Genomic DNA, 17,939 nt, shown 5'->3' with positions numbered 1-17,939 from the left:
AACAGAGCTGCAGAGGAATTCTTATGTGATACAATTGGGAAAAGAGCCTCATACTGTCACCTTTTTGTACGTCGTGCCGTTACCAGGATGTTTACAGACGTTAATCAGACAGGATGCACTAGATCAGACGGGTGCTATCCTTACCACAGACAAGCATTCTTTTTAGTGACAGCCACTGCCGAGCAGCCACCCATATTGCCACTTACTTGGCTCTCAGATAATCCTGTTTGGCTTGAGCAGTGGCCGATAACGCAAGAAATGCCGCAATATGCAAAAAAATATGGTAGCTGAACAATTGGCTGGTGGCCACATTCGACCTTCCATTAGCCCGTGGAATACTACCATTTTTGTAATCCCAAAGAAATCCAGAAGATGGCATCTTTTGTGTGACCGCCAAAAAATAAATGACCAAATGCAGACAACGGCAGCCCTACAGCCTGGTCTCTCCTCTCCTGCTAAGTTACCACACAATTGACATATTGTGATAATTGATTTGAAAGATTGCTTTTTCATGACTGCAGTGGCTAACCAAGATTGACAAAGCTTTGCTTTTACCCCACTTTCTGTCAATAAAGCAGAACCTAGTCAGCGTTATGAGTGGGTTGTACTGCCTCAAGGCACGAAAAACTCTCCCACCTTATGCCAACTATATGTGGCTTGGGCTTTGGCACCCATTTGATCCTCTGGTCTGAGGTCATCATTTACCACTATATGCATGACATGCTGTTCTGCAGACGGACACAATTCACTGATCAAGATACAAACCACATCACTGCAAAACTGAGAGAGAAAGGTTTAACAGTAGCAGCTGAGAAGGTTCAGCAGAGGGCGCCTTGGAATTATCTAGAGTAGAAAAATTCTGATTCAGTTATTCAGCCACCAAAGGTTGAATTGGATGTAAAGTTAACTATCCTTACTGATGCGCAGACGCTCCTGGGCAACATTCAGTGGCTTAGAAACGCTGTGGGTATCGCTAATGCCGATATTGCTCCTCTTCTGCCACTTTTCTGTGGTACTGATGCCTGTCAATCTATAACGGTTTCTCCTTGAGTCTGTCTTGCAGAAGTTTGCTCAAAAGATTGCTGCCGGTGCTGTCAGCCGACGACTCGCTGAACTATCGCTATTGCTGCTCGTCCGTAACCGTGTCACGCACTCTTTTGCCATGGTTTGTCAATGGTAAAAAGGAAAAGGGGGAAAGGATCCCCAGGCAAGCGGTGCCCTTGACAAACAATGCAATCTTATAATCGACCAAAAACAAGCATTCAAACTCAAATGGAAGCAATAGGTGAGTTGATCTGCAAGGGCAGACAAAGAATTATAGACGCAACAGGAGAAGAGCCTACCAATATTGGTGTGCCCATACCCACAGAGCACTTAGAGTGATGTCTTAGGAATTCTCTAGTATTACAGGAGGCCCTGTAAGGTTACCCCAGTGTGCCACACACAAAAGAGCCTAGTGGCCCCTTACAGCAAGTTTTAAGTAACTGTGAGCGGCTGAAACATTGTTTCCTGATAGCCACAATCAGTAGAACAGACACCAGAACAGAATGAGGAGGAAGCTATTAGATCCAGCGTCACAGACCAGAGTGGTACAAATTGTTGACATTCTTTCTATCCCAGAAAGCAGACCAATGAATGACAGACTTCATCATTATTTTCCTTTTACAACCAATCATCTCATTCCTTCATTAAAATATCGCAATTGGCCTCAAACCATGACAAATCACTCCTCTAGATCATTCACTGTTTTACATACAGTCATCTGTCAAATCTAAAAAAATATTTATCCATCCTTGTAAAGTCTGTGTTTCCAGTTGCCCAAAATAGGCTTATACATGTTCTGTCTTGCCTGGACGTGTTTTTCTGCCCGTACCAGGGGTAAACACATTAAACGGATACAAACAAACGCAAAAAGGCCACAATAGACCTGGCGCCATAAAGTCTGGCCTGCCCAGGGCCCAAGTTGTGTAACGCGCTTGGGTAAGCCCATGCACCTAGCTTGCAGCTTACTATGTGCAAGGCCCATGCTAGCCCCATATTCGGGTGAGGCCAGGCCTGTGGCCCTTGCCTATTATGGTATGCTTTGGTTAACTGCCAAGCTCATTGGTCATTCTGACAGCCAAGGGGCCATTATTCTCAGCCCACATGTGATAAATAGGAGGTACACAGGTAAACAAAGTGCCTGCCTGCTTGCTTGCTTTTGCTTCACTGCTTGTTGCTATTTGCTTGTATTGCCTGCCTTTCTCTACGGAGCCCAGTCTCCCGTCCACCCTATTGCACGACCGCTGCCTTACTGCTGCCTGGTAAACTCCACTGCCGCAAGTTACCAGGAGCAGACCCTTGACTGTCTGCACGTGATCGGCCTGCATGGCCAGCGGGACATCGTGCCGAGACTGTATGACATCCTCCTGCACCTCAGGTCCTGTCAGAAGAAGACATGAGAACAAAGTCAGAGATTGTCTGCACGTCTGCATCCTTTCCCCTGAAACCAGGAGGATCCCAGCCTTGAAGTCCATGGGCAGAGCTCCCTGAAGATTGGACACTTGTATAGGCTGTGACGTAGCCCCGGAGGGTGATTGACGATTAATAGGAATTTGTGAGTAAATGCTTTAAATGTCTCTGTAATTCTCTACTGCCTTCTGCCATAAAGCAGAACGAGCTTCCGCCCACCTAGTGGGCAAGCAGCAGATTGACCCCAAGTGGCATTTGGCTGTGGGGAAATTCCTCTCTCTGTTTATAGTTTGAATGTTTGCTAGATAATAATAGTTCTGTTTGCTGATATTCCTAGAATGTCTTCCATAAGCATGTAAGAACAAATATTAATATTACAATTCAGTGGTTGGGGTTGGCAAGAGTTCAGAATATTAAAGTTAATAAATTATATGTTTTTGTAGACTATCATCTCCCACCAATTCATTTCCCCTCTGCAACACCACTTCATACTTCATTCCAGCTATCTTAGATGTAGGCGACTCAAAAGACCAGAAGACAGGAAACGGTTTGTCTCTTCACAGATGACATGAAAACAGGAACTCCCAAGTGACATAGCTTCATGCCCTTGTACTGTAGATCTCTCAAAGATTCGTCTTTTTGATGCCGCATTGTACCCCAAACACAAGTTCTTACAGCTTCTATTATGCGCTCTGAGGTTTAAGTCTCTCATCTAAAGTTAGATTTCTTCCTGGAATACACTGGATTTCACCATTCTCCTGCATTACCCGGTATGGATGACCAGGACCTTCAGCGGAAACCACCCCTCGCACAGGTTTCTCTTCACCCAAAGGAGAAAGTTCCCAAACAGCTTTTCCTAACAGATTCTTTTCACGCACAACAGGAATTTTATTACCGTCCACTGTTTGCAACAAACCTGATTGTGCAGGTCCCGTTCTGTTTACGGAACCTCGACTGTGGCAAACGCCGCAAGATTCCCAAGACCTTTACTGTGTATCTCTTAGACACTTTTTGAGTTCTGTTCATGTGGCAGTTAGTACATTCTGGCATCTTGTGATTCGTTCATTAAAAAACAGCATGCAGCCTATTCCACACACCTAGTGGTTACTTCTACCGTATCACACACCCTATTTACCTACCAACCCCTAATATCCTGTGATCCATGGAGAAGTCCATTGACGTGTCACATGCTCACCAGTAAGTTGCATCTCGGCCTTGGTGTCCAAATGAATGAAGGGCCCACCAAGCCCAGAACAGCTCACCTCCATGTTTCCTATCGAGGTCAAGATCATACTTTGTATCAACTTGAGAAACTCTAGCAGCTTGATCTGCCCCATGGTTGTGTTTACGTTCCTGAGTAGCTTTGTTCTTAGGCCTGTGTGTGTTTCTGCGCTGCACTTGCGCTGGCATTTTCTCAAGGCAAACATCAATTTCCTCCCATAGACCAGCACACCAAATAGACTTTTATTCAACTGCCACCAGTTCTTTTTCCAGTCTTTTAGACAACCCTATAGAGTATTGGCTACCACCCACGAGTCAGCGTAGAGGTAAAGGATAGCCAAGTTTTCACATTCGGCCACATCAAGAGCAAGCTGGACAGCTTTTACTTCAGCAAATTGACTGGATTCACCTTCTCCATCTCTCACTTCTGTAACTCTCCTGCCGGGACTCCAGACTGCTGACTTCCATCTTTGCTTCTTCCCGACAAGACAACAGGAATCGTCTGTCAACAAAGCATTGTTCTTGTCCTGATCAGAGAGATCACCATAAGGAGAAAATTCCTCATCACAGGTTACTCTCTCTACTGGAGATTTGGGACAGTTTGTACCTTCTGGCCAATTAGTGAACACTTCCACCAGACCAGGTCATGCAAGAGTACCCATTTGTGCTCCTAGGCTTACCAAAGCTATCCACTTAAACCAGGGTGCATCTGTGGCATGATGTGGTGAGAAACCTTTGCCTTTGGAACATCCAGTTCAGAACTGGTAATCTAGAAGCTGAAAGTTGTGACTCTGTTCAAATTACTTCAGAAGTGCTTTTACTCTTTCAGGAGCTGCTAGTATTTCTTTCTCTTTTGGAATGTCATTCACTCCTGAACCTCTGCACCAATGACTCCAGAAACCAAGTGCACAACCACATGTCTCATTTGGAGCTCTCTGCCAAAAGGCTCCAGGTTGGGCCACTGCCACTTGCATTTGGATGCAGAATGTTTTTCATGTCTGGACCAGTCTGAACTGCTCCCAAGCCCACTGCACGGACTACTCACTTGATCTGATCAAAGGCTGCTTGCTGCTCAGGTCCCCACTCAAAATTGCTCCTTTCACAAGTCACATCTTGCAGAGGTTTAACAATCTGACTGAATCCAGGTTTCCAAAAATCCCACTGCACCCAAGAAACTGGAAGGGTCTTCTTTAGTCACAGGAACTGCCATGGTGGAGAATTCCTTTAGCACATCCTGTGGAATGTGACAGTGACCATCCTGCCTGTATTTGTCTGGCAGGTCCTTTTACTTTGTCCTCTTTATGGTAAAACCTGCCTTCAACCAAATGTCAATTATTGTGTTACCTTTCTCAAAGGCTTCCTCAGCAGTTTGGTCCCACACAATGTTGTCATTGATGAATTGCAGATGTTCTGGGACTTTACCTTTCTCCAATGCATTGTGGATGACCGAATGACACATTGTCCAACTGTGTTTCCACTCCTGAGGTAAACTGTTCAACTGGTACTGGATTCATCTCCAGATGAAATGCTTTTTCCTTCACCAACTTAGATATGGAGATTTTAAGGGCCTCCTCCATCTTTTTTATTCTACCTTTCGTTTCTGCAGCCTGAGTTTTTAAAGCAGACACTAAAGAAGTGTGGGACAAAATGTCCTCTAACTGCCTCATTTGGTCAGGGAATTCACCAACTGTAGGAAGTCTTCCATCATTGTTCTCTCACACAAACCTGTTTACCAAACTATTAAACTTGCTCCTCCATCTAATGTCAAGAAGTTTCTTTCAAAGACATTTTCCAACAGGAATTTCATCAGGATTCTGCATACCGTCATCTCCAGAAAGTATTTCCTTTACAGCAAACTCCCTCAGAAGCTTAATTCCCTGCTCAAGTGTGGTCCACTTCCTAGATGTCTCTGGCAAATCTCCTCCAGAAGGGTACCTCCGTAGCACAGCCAACCAAAGGCATGCCCACAGTGTAATCTTACCAAGAGAGCTTGCTATGTATTAGTCGATTCCACTTGCCTTTTTAAGTGGCCCTATGTGGTTTGCAGGCTTGTCACCAACCTCTAGAATGCTGGCACCTGTAACACAATATCTCCCTAGCCAGCTTAGAATTGGTTCTCCTGTCTTCTTCTGGGCTCCTTACAACTCTAGATAACATTCTCTTCATCTGCACCATCCTCTCTTTGGCCTCTATACAAATGTCTCCTAAGAACATTCCTAACCACCCCACAACCTTACCCCTCTTAACATGTGCTTTCCAAGAGCCTTTCCCATTGCCATCATCACCATGCTGTCATTTCAATACTTTAACAATGTCCTTAAGGATAATTCTCTTCCTTCACCCATCTCATTATGTCTGCTACAAACACACACAATGGAAAATTCACTGTTTTCAAAATATGAGTTGTGTATATAGAAAACCTCATGCAGCTCTATTTGAGGTTATAGTCTAGAAGCCTTTATATATAATAGACAAAATAGATAGACTCTACCAAGCCAACACTTGTTCTTAAGAGATTTTAGAACACAGCGGGATGAAAGATACAACATCTAATACTTCTTTCTCCCCACATGCAGGACTCCACACTTACCTTTGCTGACCTTCCTCAGGTGTCCTGTCTGCAGCTCCCCAACCTGCTAAAATGGGCCTGAAGAGTAGCACAGCTTCAAGAAGTATCAGCCACTCCTCCCGCTTGCACATTCGTAGCAGAGACACGCATGGTGGGCAGCAAAACACAACTTTTCCAAGATCTTCAGTGAGATGAGAACTCCGCATCTCCTGTGGTCATTTCACCAATGGACGTACTCAATAAAAAGGATACAACTAATGCTAAGGGCAGCACGGGTACTATGTATCCTCAGGGTACAGCAGAGCTTTAGCTTTATGTCATAGCCATTTCGAATCACCTCAATTTGAAACAAAAAATCATTGAGATCATGGGTCCGACCATTCCCAAACTCCAAGAAGAAGAGAGTTCAAGACCACGTCTCAACTTCAATGCCAAGTCCAAGGACTGGAAGTCAACTACCTCAATGAGAGGTCTCTTCCCATCTTTACAAACCATTTTCATGAAAAGCTTCTGTCAAATATTCTGGGTTCGTGGAACAGTTTGGGGCTACACAAGACCTGCGTCTGAGAAGGGGTCATGGAGACCTCAAACCGGTCCCGCAGCTACAGGAAGCAGACTCAGGAGCCAGGCAGCAGGCTTTCGCAGCCAAAGACCTGGGTCATGGCAGGAGAACCCCCAACTCTAAGCCTGAGGCCAAGGCGTACATGCTAAGATGAACAAACCTGACGCCATGCCTCTGAAAGACAGGGGCCAGACGTACCCACCCTGATTACAGGGGGTTCCCTCCAACCTCCCGCCGGGCACCGCGACGCACAGCCCCACTTACAGGGCAGCCGCTCTCGCCTCGGCACTCCCAAAAACGCCTACGGAGCCACGGGCTCCGGACTGCGCCCAACTTACGGGACGGCCCACCTGCCTGCAGCACAGCAACACCTCTTCAGGAGCCCAGGGAGCCACCTCCACCCTCTAAGGGCCCAGGAACGTGCGCTCCACTCAGCTGCCCAAAACAGCCTCCTAGGACCTGCTCACCGGGACCTCGGGCCGCTCCTGGCGACACACAGGGACACAAGGCTCCACAGCTCATCACACAGGCCCCGACTACAGGGCCCTTGAGATGCCACCTTGACAACAGGACAGGCTGCCACGGAGGCACACACCCAGGCCCTCAACAACAGGGCCTACGCTCTGTCCCTACAGGACAAGGAGGGGCAAGCTGAGCTCCCACTCCGCTCGGGCACTCCGAGGAGACTCCCCTGTTACTGCCCAGAGCCCCTCTTTCCCTCCTGGGAAGCCTAAGCTACAGCACTTTTCACAGCAACCTAAACGACAAGCATGCTCTGGAACACAAACTCCTCTACAGACTTCCAGAGAACCCTGCAGACCCCTAAAGACCTCTACAGACACCTCGAGACCTTTGCAAGGCACTTCAAGACCTTTACAGCCTTTTGAGACACCTACAGCACCACAGACACCTCTAAAGACCCCTAACCGCCTCCACAGACACCCAGAGAACTCCACAGACTTCAAGAGAGCCCTCCAGACCCCTAAGGGTACCTACAGATGTCTCCAGACCCCCACACACCTCTGCAAACTCAGAAAAGCCTCCAGACCTTTTAGAAGACCCCTGCAGACATCTACAGACCTGGGCAGACTTCTACAGCTGCTTGCACACCCCTGCAGACACCGACAGGCTCCTCCTGGCCTGCGAGCTCACACCATGTGCTTGCACTCAGCTTCTCCCAAGCACCCCCAGGGCTACTCTTTATTGCCTCCGCCCCCAGCCTGCAGTGACAGGCAGGCTTGCTCCTGCCCACGTCCAGCACCCTGCCCTTGCTCTTGTTGAACCTCACAAGCTTCACCTGGGCCCAGCTCTCCTGCCTGCCCAGGTGTTTTCTGGATGCCATTCTGTCCCTCTGCTTTCTCCACAGCACCACTCTGTTTGGGGCCATCTGCAAACCTCTGAGGGTGCACCTCCATCTCGCAGCTTGGACAACTCCAGGCACGGAGACTCCACCACCTCCCGGGGCAGCCTTGTGCAGATTCCTTGAGCATGACATAATAAAGAACCATGAAGGAAACAAGTAAATATTAAGTGATATGCAGTAGCTGACACTAACTGCCCTCTCCTGATTGTCATTTCAAAATCATGGAACCACAGATCTCTTGAGGCTGGAAGAGACCCTTGAGATCACCAAGTCTGGCCACAAGTTCACAATCCCACCACTACAACTAATCCACTACCATATCTGGAGAACAACCTTCTCTAAGTTTTCACAGAAAATGGCACGGGGGCAGGCACAGGGAGGTCCAGGAGTACCAAGAACAGGTTTTGCAATTACTGAGAGGGGAGGGAGGAACTACAGGGCACTAGGGCCACATTGGGAGCGCTGTATGGCATAGAGTATCACAGAGAATGCTGCAGGGACTGGGGGGCACTGAGTATTATGGGGAGCAGTGAGAGGGACTGGGCAGCACTTCGTTTTACTGGCAGCAGCAGAAAGAGACGCGGTGATACTACAAAGATACAAGGGCCACACTACAAACAATGGCAGCACTGAGGAGGAGATGGGGCATTACCAAGAACACTAGAAGCCGCAAAACCACTAGGAAGGGCATTTGGACTTCATGGGATGGCCACAGAGACCACTGCATCCGTACTAGGAGCGCACACAATATTACAGAGAACAGAGATGAGATTTTTGAGTTAATGGAAGCACAGGCAGGTCTAGGAAAATCTTTGAGGTCTGTGATTACGGGACAAGATTTCCGAGTTACTCGGAGCAGGGCACTGAGTGGGCCCCGACCGGCAGGGCAACCCTGGTCCCAGGGGCCTACGGAGGCTCCTTCTCTCCAGTTTAGGGCCATCTACACCCGCACCCCGCTAAGGACGCGGGCACCCCACACGGGCTGCAAGCTGAGCGCAAAGGCACTCGGACCCGGGGACCGCTTACGGGTGGGTCGATGCCGGGGAGTCGAGAGCATGGCCTAGCCCCGCAGCTACAGGAAGCAGACTCAGGAGCCAGGCAGCGGGCTTTCGCAGCCAAAGACCTGGGTCATGGCGGGAGACTCCACCAACACTAAGCCTGGGGCCGAGGGGTACACGCTGAGATGAACAAACCTGACGCCATGCCTCTGAAAGCCTGGGGCCAGACGTACCCACCCTGATTACAGGGGGGCTCCCTCCAACCTCCCGCCGGGCACCGCGACGCACAGCCCCACTTACAGGGCGGCCGCTCTCGCCTCGGCACTCCCAAAAACGCCTACGGAGCCACGGGCTCCGGACTGCGCCCAACTTACGGGACGGCCCACCTGCCTGCAGCACAGCAACACCTCTTCAGGAGCCCAGGGAGCCACCTCCACCCTCTAAGGGCCCAGGAACGTGCGCTCCACTCAGCTGCCCAAAACAGCCTCCTAGGACCTGCTCACCGGGACCTCGGGCCGCTCCTGGCGACACACAGGGACACAAGGCTCCACAGCTCATCACACAGGCCCCGACTACAGGGCCCTTGAGATGCCACCTTGACAACAGGACAGGCTGCCACGGAGGCACACACCCAGGCCCTCAACAACAGGGCCTACGCTCTGTCCCTACAGGACAAGGAGGGGCAAGCTGAGCTCCCACTCCGCTCGGGCACTCCGAGGAGACTCCCCTGTTACTGCCCAGAGCCCCTCTTTCCCTCCTGGGAAGCCTAAGCTACAGCACTTTTCACAGCAACCTAAACGACAAGCATGCTCTGGAACACAAACTCCTCTACAGACTTCCAGAGAACCCTGCAGACCCCTAAAGACCTCTACAGACACCTCGAGACCTTTGCAAGGCACTTCAAGACCTTTACAGCCTTTTGAGACACCTACAGCACCACAGACACCTCTACAGACCCCTAACCGCCTCCACAGACACCCAGAGAACTCCACAGACTTCAAGAGAGCCCTCCAGACCCCTAAGGGTACCTACAGATGTCTCCAGACCCCCACACACCTCTGCAAACTCAGAAAAGCCTCCAGACCTTTTAGAAGACCCCTGCAGACATCTACAGACCTGGGCAGACTTCTACAGCTGCTTGCACACCCCTGCAGACACCGACAGGCTCCTCCTGGCCTGCGAGCTCACACCATGTGCTTGCACTCAGCTTCTCCCAAGCACCCCCAGGGCTACTCTTTATTGCCTCCGCCCCCAGCCTGCAGTGACAGGCAGGCTTGCTCCTGCCCACGTCCAGCACCCTGCCCTTGCTCTTGTTGAACCTCACAAGCTTCACCTGGGCCCAGCTCTCCTGCCTGCCCAGGTGTTTTCTGGATGCCATTCTGTCCCTCTGCTTTCTCCACAGCACCACTCTGTTTGGGGCCATCTGCAAACCTCTGAGGGTGCACCTCCATCTCGCAGCTTGGACAACTCCAGGCACGGAGACTCCACCACCTCCCAGGGCAGCCTTGTGCAGATTCCTTGAGCATGACATAATAAAGAACCATGAAGGAAACAAGTAAATATTAAGTGATATGCAGTAGCTGACACTAACTGCCCTCTCCTGATTGTCATTTCAAAATCATGGAACCACAGATCTCTTGAGGCTGGAAGAGACCCTTGAGATCACCAAGTCTGGCCACAAGTTCACAATCCCACCACTACAACTAATCCACTACCATATCTGGAGAACAACCTTCTCTAAGTTTTCACAGAAAATGGCACGGGGGCAGGCACAGGGAGGTCCAGGAGTACCAAGAACAGGTTTTGCAATTACTGAGAGGGGAGGGAGGAACTACAGGGCACTAGGGCCACATTGGGAGCGCTGTATGGCATAGAGTATCACAGAGAATGCTGCAGGGACTGGGGGGCACTGAGTATTATGGGGAGCAGTGAGAGGGACTGGGCAGCACTTCGTTTTACTGGCAGCAGCAGAAAGAGACGCGGTGATACTACAAAGATACAAGGGCCACACTACAAACAATGGCAGCACTGAGGAGGAGATGGGGCATTACCAAGAACACTAGAAGCCGCAAAACCACTAGGAAGGGCATTTGGACTTCATGGGATGGCCACAGAGACCACTGCATCCGTACTAGGAGCGCACACAATATTACAGAGAACAGAGATGAGATTTTTGAGTTAATGGAAGCACAGGCAGGTCTAGGAAAATCTTTGAGGTCTGTGATTACGGGACAAGATTTCCGAGTTACTCGGAGCAGGGCACTGAGTGGGCCCCGACCGGCAGGGCAACCCTGGTCCCAGGGGCCTACGGAGGCTCCTTCTCTCCAGTTTAGGGCCATCTACACCCGCACCCCGCTAAGGACGCGGGCACCCCACACGGGCTGCAAGCTGAGCGCAAAGGCACTCGGACCCGGGGACCGCTTACGGGTGGGTCGATGCCGGGGAGTCGAGAGCATGGCCTAGCCCCGCAGCTACAGGAAGCAGACTCAGGAGCCAGGCAGCGGGCTTTCGCAGCCAAAGACCTGGGTCATGGCGGGAGACTCCACCAACACTAAGCCTGGGGCCGAGGGGTACACGCTGAGATGAACAAACCTGACGCCATGCCTCTGAAAGCCTGGGGCCAGACGTACCCACCCTGATTACAGGGGGGCTCCCTCCAACCTCCCGCCGGGCACCGCGACGCACAGCCCCACTTACAGGGCGGCCGCTCTCGCCTCGGCACTCCCAAAAACGCCTACGGAGCCACGGGCTCCGGACTGCGCCCAACTTACGGGACGGCCCACCTGCCTGCAGCACAGCAACACCTCTTCAGGAGCCCAGGGAGCCACCTCCACCCTCTAAGGGCCCAGGAACGTGCGCTCCACTCAGCTGCCCAAAACAGCCTCCTAGGACCTGCTCACCGGGACCTCGGGCCGCTCCTGGCGACACACAGGGACACAAGGCTCCACAGCTCATCACACAGGCCCCGACTACAGGGCCCTTGAGATGCCACCTTGACAACAGGACAGGCTGCCACGGAGACACACACCCAGGCCCTCAACAACAGGGCCTACGCTCTGTCCCTACAGGACAAGGAGGGGCAAGCTGAGCTCCCACTCCGCTCGGGCACTCCGAGGAGACTCCCCTGTTACTGCCCAGAGCCCCTCTTTCCCTCCTGGGAAGCCTAAGCTAAGCTACAGCACTTTTCACAGCAACCTACACCACAAGCACGCTCAGGCACACAAGCACACGCACACACAGAGGCAAGGGAGGGGACCATACGCACATCTCTTCCCAGGAGAGGGAGCAAGCTCTGGGCAGCCACCGATGGGACAGTCATCCTTACCCCGCAGCAGGAGAGAAGAGGGTCAGACTTGGCCGCACCAGACTCTGTGGAGCTCAGGGAAGCCTCGGGACACCAAAGGTCCTCAGGGGCGGCCAAAGGACAAAAAGCCGCGACACGCCCCGAGCACAGGGGGTCACGCTGCACAGGCAGCCCACAGCTGACAAGCTGCCGGGGCTGCGGAAAGGACCCTACCCCGCTTACAGGGGGGGCTCGGGGACCAGGTTGATCCCTTTCCCCAACGGGCGTGGAGACACCGCCTCGCGCCTTCCTTACAGGGCAGCCGGGCTCCGGGCAGCCAAAGGACCAAACCGCCAAAAGGAAAACGACGGCACAAGCAAAGACCGAGTCCTACTTACGTGGAGGTTGTCCAGCGCAAAGCCACACAGGCCACACTCGAGGTGACGGCAAAGCTCTCGACTTACCACACCTTCGGTCAGGGGCGACTCCCTTTGCCCAGAGCGCCTCGCCCGTCTCCTCTTCTCCAGACCGACGGCCCGCCTCTTCTCAACGTCCTTTACCTCGCCATTCTCTGTCGTGCCTCTTCCGCTGTTGGCTCCAGCAACCGCCGAGCAAGGGCAGGCTTAGGCCTCACTGGCGCCTCCCCCTCCGCACCCGTGGGAAATGGGCACCTCCCCAGGGGCACCACCCGGCCAGCTTCCCACCCGCAGGCAGCCCCAGCGCCGCAAAGCCCTCCCACTTTGCCTTGTCTCGCCCAAGCGGCGCACGGCACACTCCCGGTCAGGACTGGAGACGGGCTGCGAGGCGGGAACCCCGCACAAATCCAGCTGGGCGCGCAAAGCAGCCGCCGCGGAGGCTACACGATCCTGCGTACGGCGCGCTGTACTCGCTGCTGGCATCAAAACGCGCCTGGGACGCCAGGGCACTGAGCGGGGCCCGACCGGCAGGGCAACCCTGGTCCCAGGGGCCTACGGAGGCTCCTTCTCTCCAGTTTAGGGCCATCTACACCCGCACCCCGCTAAGGACGCGGGCACCCCACACGGGCTGCTAGCTGAGCGCAAAGGCACTCGGACCCGGGGACCGCTTACGGGTGGGTCGATGCCGGGGAGTCGAGAGCATGGCCTAGCCCCGCAGCTACAGGAAGCAGACTCAGGAGCCAGGCAGCGGGCTTTCGCAGCCAAAGACCTGGGTCATGGCGGGAGACTCCACCAACACTAAGCCTGGGGCCGAGGGGTACACGCTGAGATGAACAAACCTGACGCCATGCCTCTGAAAGCCTGGGGCCAGACGTACCCACCCTGATTACAGGGGGGCTCCCTCCAACCTCCCGCCGGGCACCGCGACGCACAGCCCCACTTACAGGGCGGCCGCTCTCGCCTCGGCACTCCCAAAAACGCCTACGGAGCCACGGGCTCCGGACTGCGCCCAACTTACGGGACGGCCCACCTGCCTGCAGCACAGCAACACCTCTTCAGGAGCCCAGGGAGCCACCTCCACCCTCTAAGGGCCCAGGAACGTGCGCTCCACTCAGCTGCCCAAAACAGCCTCCTAGGACCTGCTCACCGGGACCTCGGGCCGCTCCTGGCAACACACAGGGACACAAGGCTCCACAGCTCATCACACAGGCCCCGACTACAGGGCCCTTGAGATGCCACCTTGACAACAGGACAGGCTGCCACGGAGGCACACACCCAGGCCCTCAACAACAGGGCCTACGCTCTGTCCCTACAGGACAAGGAGGGGTAAGCTGAGCTCCCACTCCGCTCGGGCACTCCGAGGAGACTCCCCTGTTACTGCCCAGAGCCCCTCTTTCCCTCCTGGGAAGCCTAAGCTAAGCTACAGCACTTTTCACAGCAACCTACACCACAAGCACGCTCAGGCACACAAGCACACACAGAGGCAAGGGAGGGGGCCATACGCACATCTCTTCCCAGGAGAGGGAGCAAGCTCTGGGCAGCCACCGATGGGACAGTCATCCTTACCCCGCAGCAGGAGAGAAGAGGGTCAGACTTGGCCGCACCAGACTCTGTGGAGCTCAAGGAAGCCTCGGGACACCAAAGGCCCTCAGGGGCGGCCAAAGGACAAAAGCCGCGACACGCCCCGAGCACAGGGGGTCACGCTGCACAGGCAGCCCACAGCTGACAAGCTGCCGGGGCTGCGGAAAGGACCCTACCCCGCTTACAGGGGGGGCTCGGGGACCAGGTTGATCCCTTTCCCCAACGGGCGTGGAGACACCGCCTCGCGCCTTCCTTACAGGGCAGCCGGGCTCCGGGCAGCCAAAGGACCAAACCGCCAAAAGGAAAACGACGGCACAAGCAAAGACCGAGTCCTACTTACGTGGAGGTTGTCCAGCGCAAAGCCACACAGGCCACACTCGAGGTGACGGCAAAGCTCTCGACTTACCACACCTTCGGTCAGGGGCGACTCCCTTTGCCCAGAGCGCCTCGCCCGTCTCCTCTTCTCCAGACCGACGGCCCGCCTCTTCTCAACGTCCTTTACCTCGCCATTCTCTGTCGTGCCTCTTCCGCTGTCGGCTCCAGCAACCGCCGAGCAAGGGCAGGCTTAGGCCTCACTGGCGCCTCCCCCTCCGCACCCGTGGGAAATGGGCACCTCCCCAGGGGCACCACCCGGCCAGCTTCCCACCCGCAGGCAGCCCCAGCGCCGCAAAGCCCTCCCACTTTGCCTTGTCTCGCCCAAGCGGCGCACGGCACACTCCCGGTCAGGACTGGAGACGGGCTGCGAGGCGGGAACCCCGCACAAATCCAGCTGGGCGCGCAAAGCAGCCGCCGCGGAGGCTACACGATCCTGCGTACGGCGCGCTGTACTCGCTGCTGGCATCAAAACGCGCCTGGGACGCCAGGGCACTGAGCGGGGCCCGACCGGCAGGGCAACCCTGGTCCCAGGGGCCTACGGAGGCTCCTTCTCTCCAGTTTAGGGCCATCTACACCCGCACCCCGCTAAGGACGTGGGCACCCCACACGGGCTGCTAGCTGAGCGCAAAGGCACTCGGACCCGGGGACCGCTTACGGGTGGGTCGATGCCGGGGAGTCGAGAGCATGGCCTAGCCCCGCAGCTACAGGAAGCAGACTCAGGAGCCAGGCAGCGGGCTTTTGCAGCCAAAGACCTGGGTCATGGCGGGAGACTCCACCAACACTAAGCCTGGGGCCGAGGGGTACACGCTGAGATGAACAAACCTGACGCCATGCCTCTGAAAGCCTGGGGCCAGACGTACCCACCCTGATTACAGGGGGGCTCCCTCCAACCTCCCGCCGGGCACCGCGACGCACAGCCCCACTTACAGGGCGGCCGCTCTCGCCTCGGCACTCCCAAAAACGCCTACGGAGCCACGGGCTCCGGACTGCGCCCAACTTACGGGACGGCCCACCTGCCTGCAGCACAGCAACACCTCTTCAGGAGCCCAGGGAGCCACCTCCACCCTCTAAGGGCCCAGGAACGTGCGCTCCACTCAGCTGCCCAAAACAGCCTCCTAGGACCTGCTCACCGGGACCTCGGGCCGCTCCTGGCGACACACAGGGACACAAGGCTCCACAGCTCATCACACAGGCCCCGACTACAGGGCCCTTGAGATGCCACCTTGACACCAGGACAGGCTGCCACGGAGGCACACACCCAGGCCCTCAACAACAGGGCCTACGCTCTGTCCCTACAGGACAAGGAGGGGCAAGCTGAGCTCCCACTCCGCTCGGGCACTCCGAGGAGACTCCCCTGTTACTGCCCAGAGCCCCTCTTTCCCTCCTGGGAAGCCTAAGCTACAGCACTTTTCACAGCAACCTAAACGACAAGCATGCTCTGGAACACAAACTCCTCTACAGACTTCCAGAGAACCCTGCAGACCCCTAAAGACCTCTACAGACACCTCGAGACCTTTGCAAGGCACTTCAAGACCTTTACAGCCTTTTGAGACACCTACAGCACCACAGACACCTCTACAGACCCCTAACCGCCTCCACAGACACCCAGAGAACTCCACAGACTTCAAGAGAGCCCTCCAGACCCCTAAGGGTACCTACAGATGTCTCCAGACCCCCACACACCTCTGCAAACTCAGAAAAGCCTCCAGACCTTTTAGAAGACCCCTGCAGACATCTACAGACCTGGGCAGACTTCTACAGCTGCTTGCACACCCCTGCAGACACCGACAGGCTCCTCCTGGCCTGCGAGCTCACACCATGTGCTTGCACTCAGCTTCTCCCAAGCACCCCCAGGGCTACTCTTTATTGCCTCCGCCCCCAGCCTGCAGTGACAGGCAGGCTTGCTCCTGCCCACGTCCAGCACCCTGCCCTTGCTCTTGTTGAACCTCACAAGCTTCACCTGGGCCCAGCTCTCCTGCCTGCCCAGGTGTTTTCTGGATGCCATTCTGTCCCTCTGCTTTCTCCACAGCACCACTCTGTTTGGGGCCATCTGCAAACCTCTGAGGGTGCACCTCCATCTCGCAGCTTGGACAACTCCAGGCACGGAGACTCCACCACCTCCCGGGGCAGCCTTGTGCAGATTCCTTGAGCATGACATAATAAAGAACCATGAAGGAAACAAGTAAATATTAAGTGATATGCAGTAGCTGACACTAACTGCCCTCTCCTGATTGTCATTTCAAAATCATGGAACCACAGATCTCTTGAGGCTGGAAGAGACCCTCGAGATCACCAAGTCTGGCCACAAGTTCACAATCCCACCACTACAACTAATCCACTAGCATATCTGGAGAACAACCTTCTCTAAGTTTTCACAGAAAATGGCACGGGGGCAGGCACAGGGAGGTCCAGGAGTACCAAGAACAGGTTTTGCAATTACTGAGAGGGGAGGGAGGAACTACAGGGCACTAGGGCCACATTGGGAGCGCTGGATGGCATAGAGTATCACAGAGAATGCTGCAGGGACTGGGGGGCACTGAGTATTATGGGGAGCAGTGAGAGGGACTGGGCAGCACTTCGTTTTACTGGCAGCAGCAGAAAGAGACGCGGTGATACTACAAAGATACAAGGGCCACACTACAAACAATGGCAGCACTGAGGAGGAGATGGGGCATTACCAAGAACACTAGAAGCCGCAAAACCACTAGGAAGGGCATTTGGACTTCATGGGATGGCCACAGAGACCACTGCATCCGTACTAGGAGCGCACACAATATTACAGAGAACAGAGATGAGATTTTTGAGTTAATGGAAGCACAGGCAGGTCTAGGAAAATCTTTGAGGTCTGTGATTACGGGACAAGATTTCCGAGTTACTCGGAGCAGGGCACTGAGTGGGCCCCGACCGGCAGGGCAACCCTGGTCCCAGGGGCCTACGGAGGCTCCTTCTCTCCAGTTTAGGGCCATCTACACCCGCACCCCGCTAAGGACGCGGGCACCCCACACGGGCTGCAAGCTGAGCGCAAAGGCACTCGGACCCGGGGACCGCTTACGGGTGGGTCGATGCCGGGGAGTCGAGAGCATGGCCTAGCCCCGCAGCTACAGGAAGCAGACTCAGGAG

The 17,939-nt window shown here is 54.2% G+C and overlaps 1 long non-coding RNA gene across 1 annotated transcript; it reads right to left on the bottom strand.

Moving 5' to 3' along the window:
• Window positions 1-644: 644 nt before the first annotated feature.
• On the bottom strand, window positions 645-15,335 carry LOC135173900 (uncharacterized). Its single transcript, XR_010301539.1, has 2 exons — window positions 7,884-15,335; window positions 645-6,450 (listed from the first exon to the last, which is right to left on the bottom strand). It is a non-coding gene; the product is annotated as an uncharacterized LOC135173900 (long non-coding RNA).
• Window positions 15,336-17,939: the final 2,604 nt, after the last annotated feature.

The sequence above is a fragment of the Pogoniulus pusillus genome, unplaced genomic scaffold (genome assembly GCF_015220805.1).
Source record: "Pogoniulus pusillus isolate bPogPus1 unplaced genomic scaffold, bPogPus1.pri scaffold_128_arrow_ctg1, whole genome shotgun sequence".
NCBI classification, from domain to species: Eukaryota; Metazoa; Chordata; class Aves; order Piciformes; family Lybiidae; genus Pogoniulus; species Pogoniulus pusillus.
The sequence above is the reverse complement of the archived record's forward strand: the minus strand, read 5'-3'. Positions and strand labels throughout refer to the sequence as shown.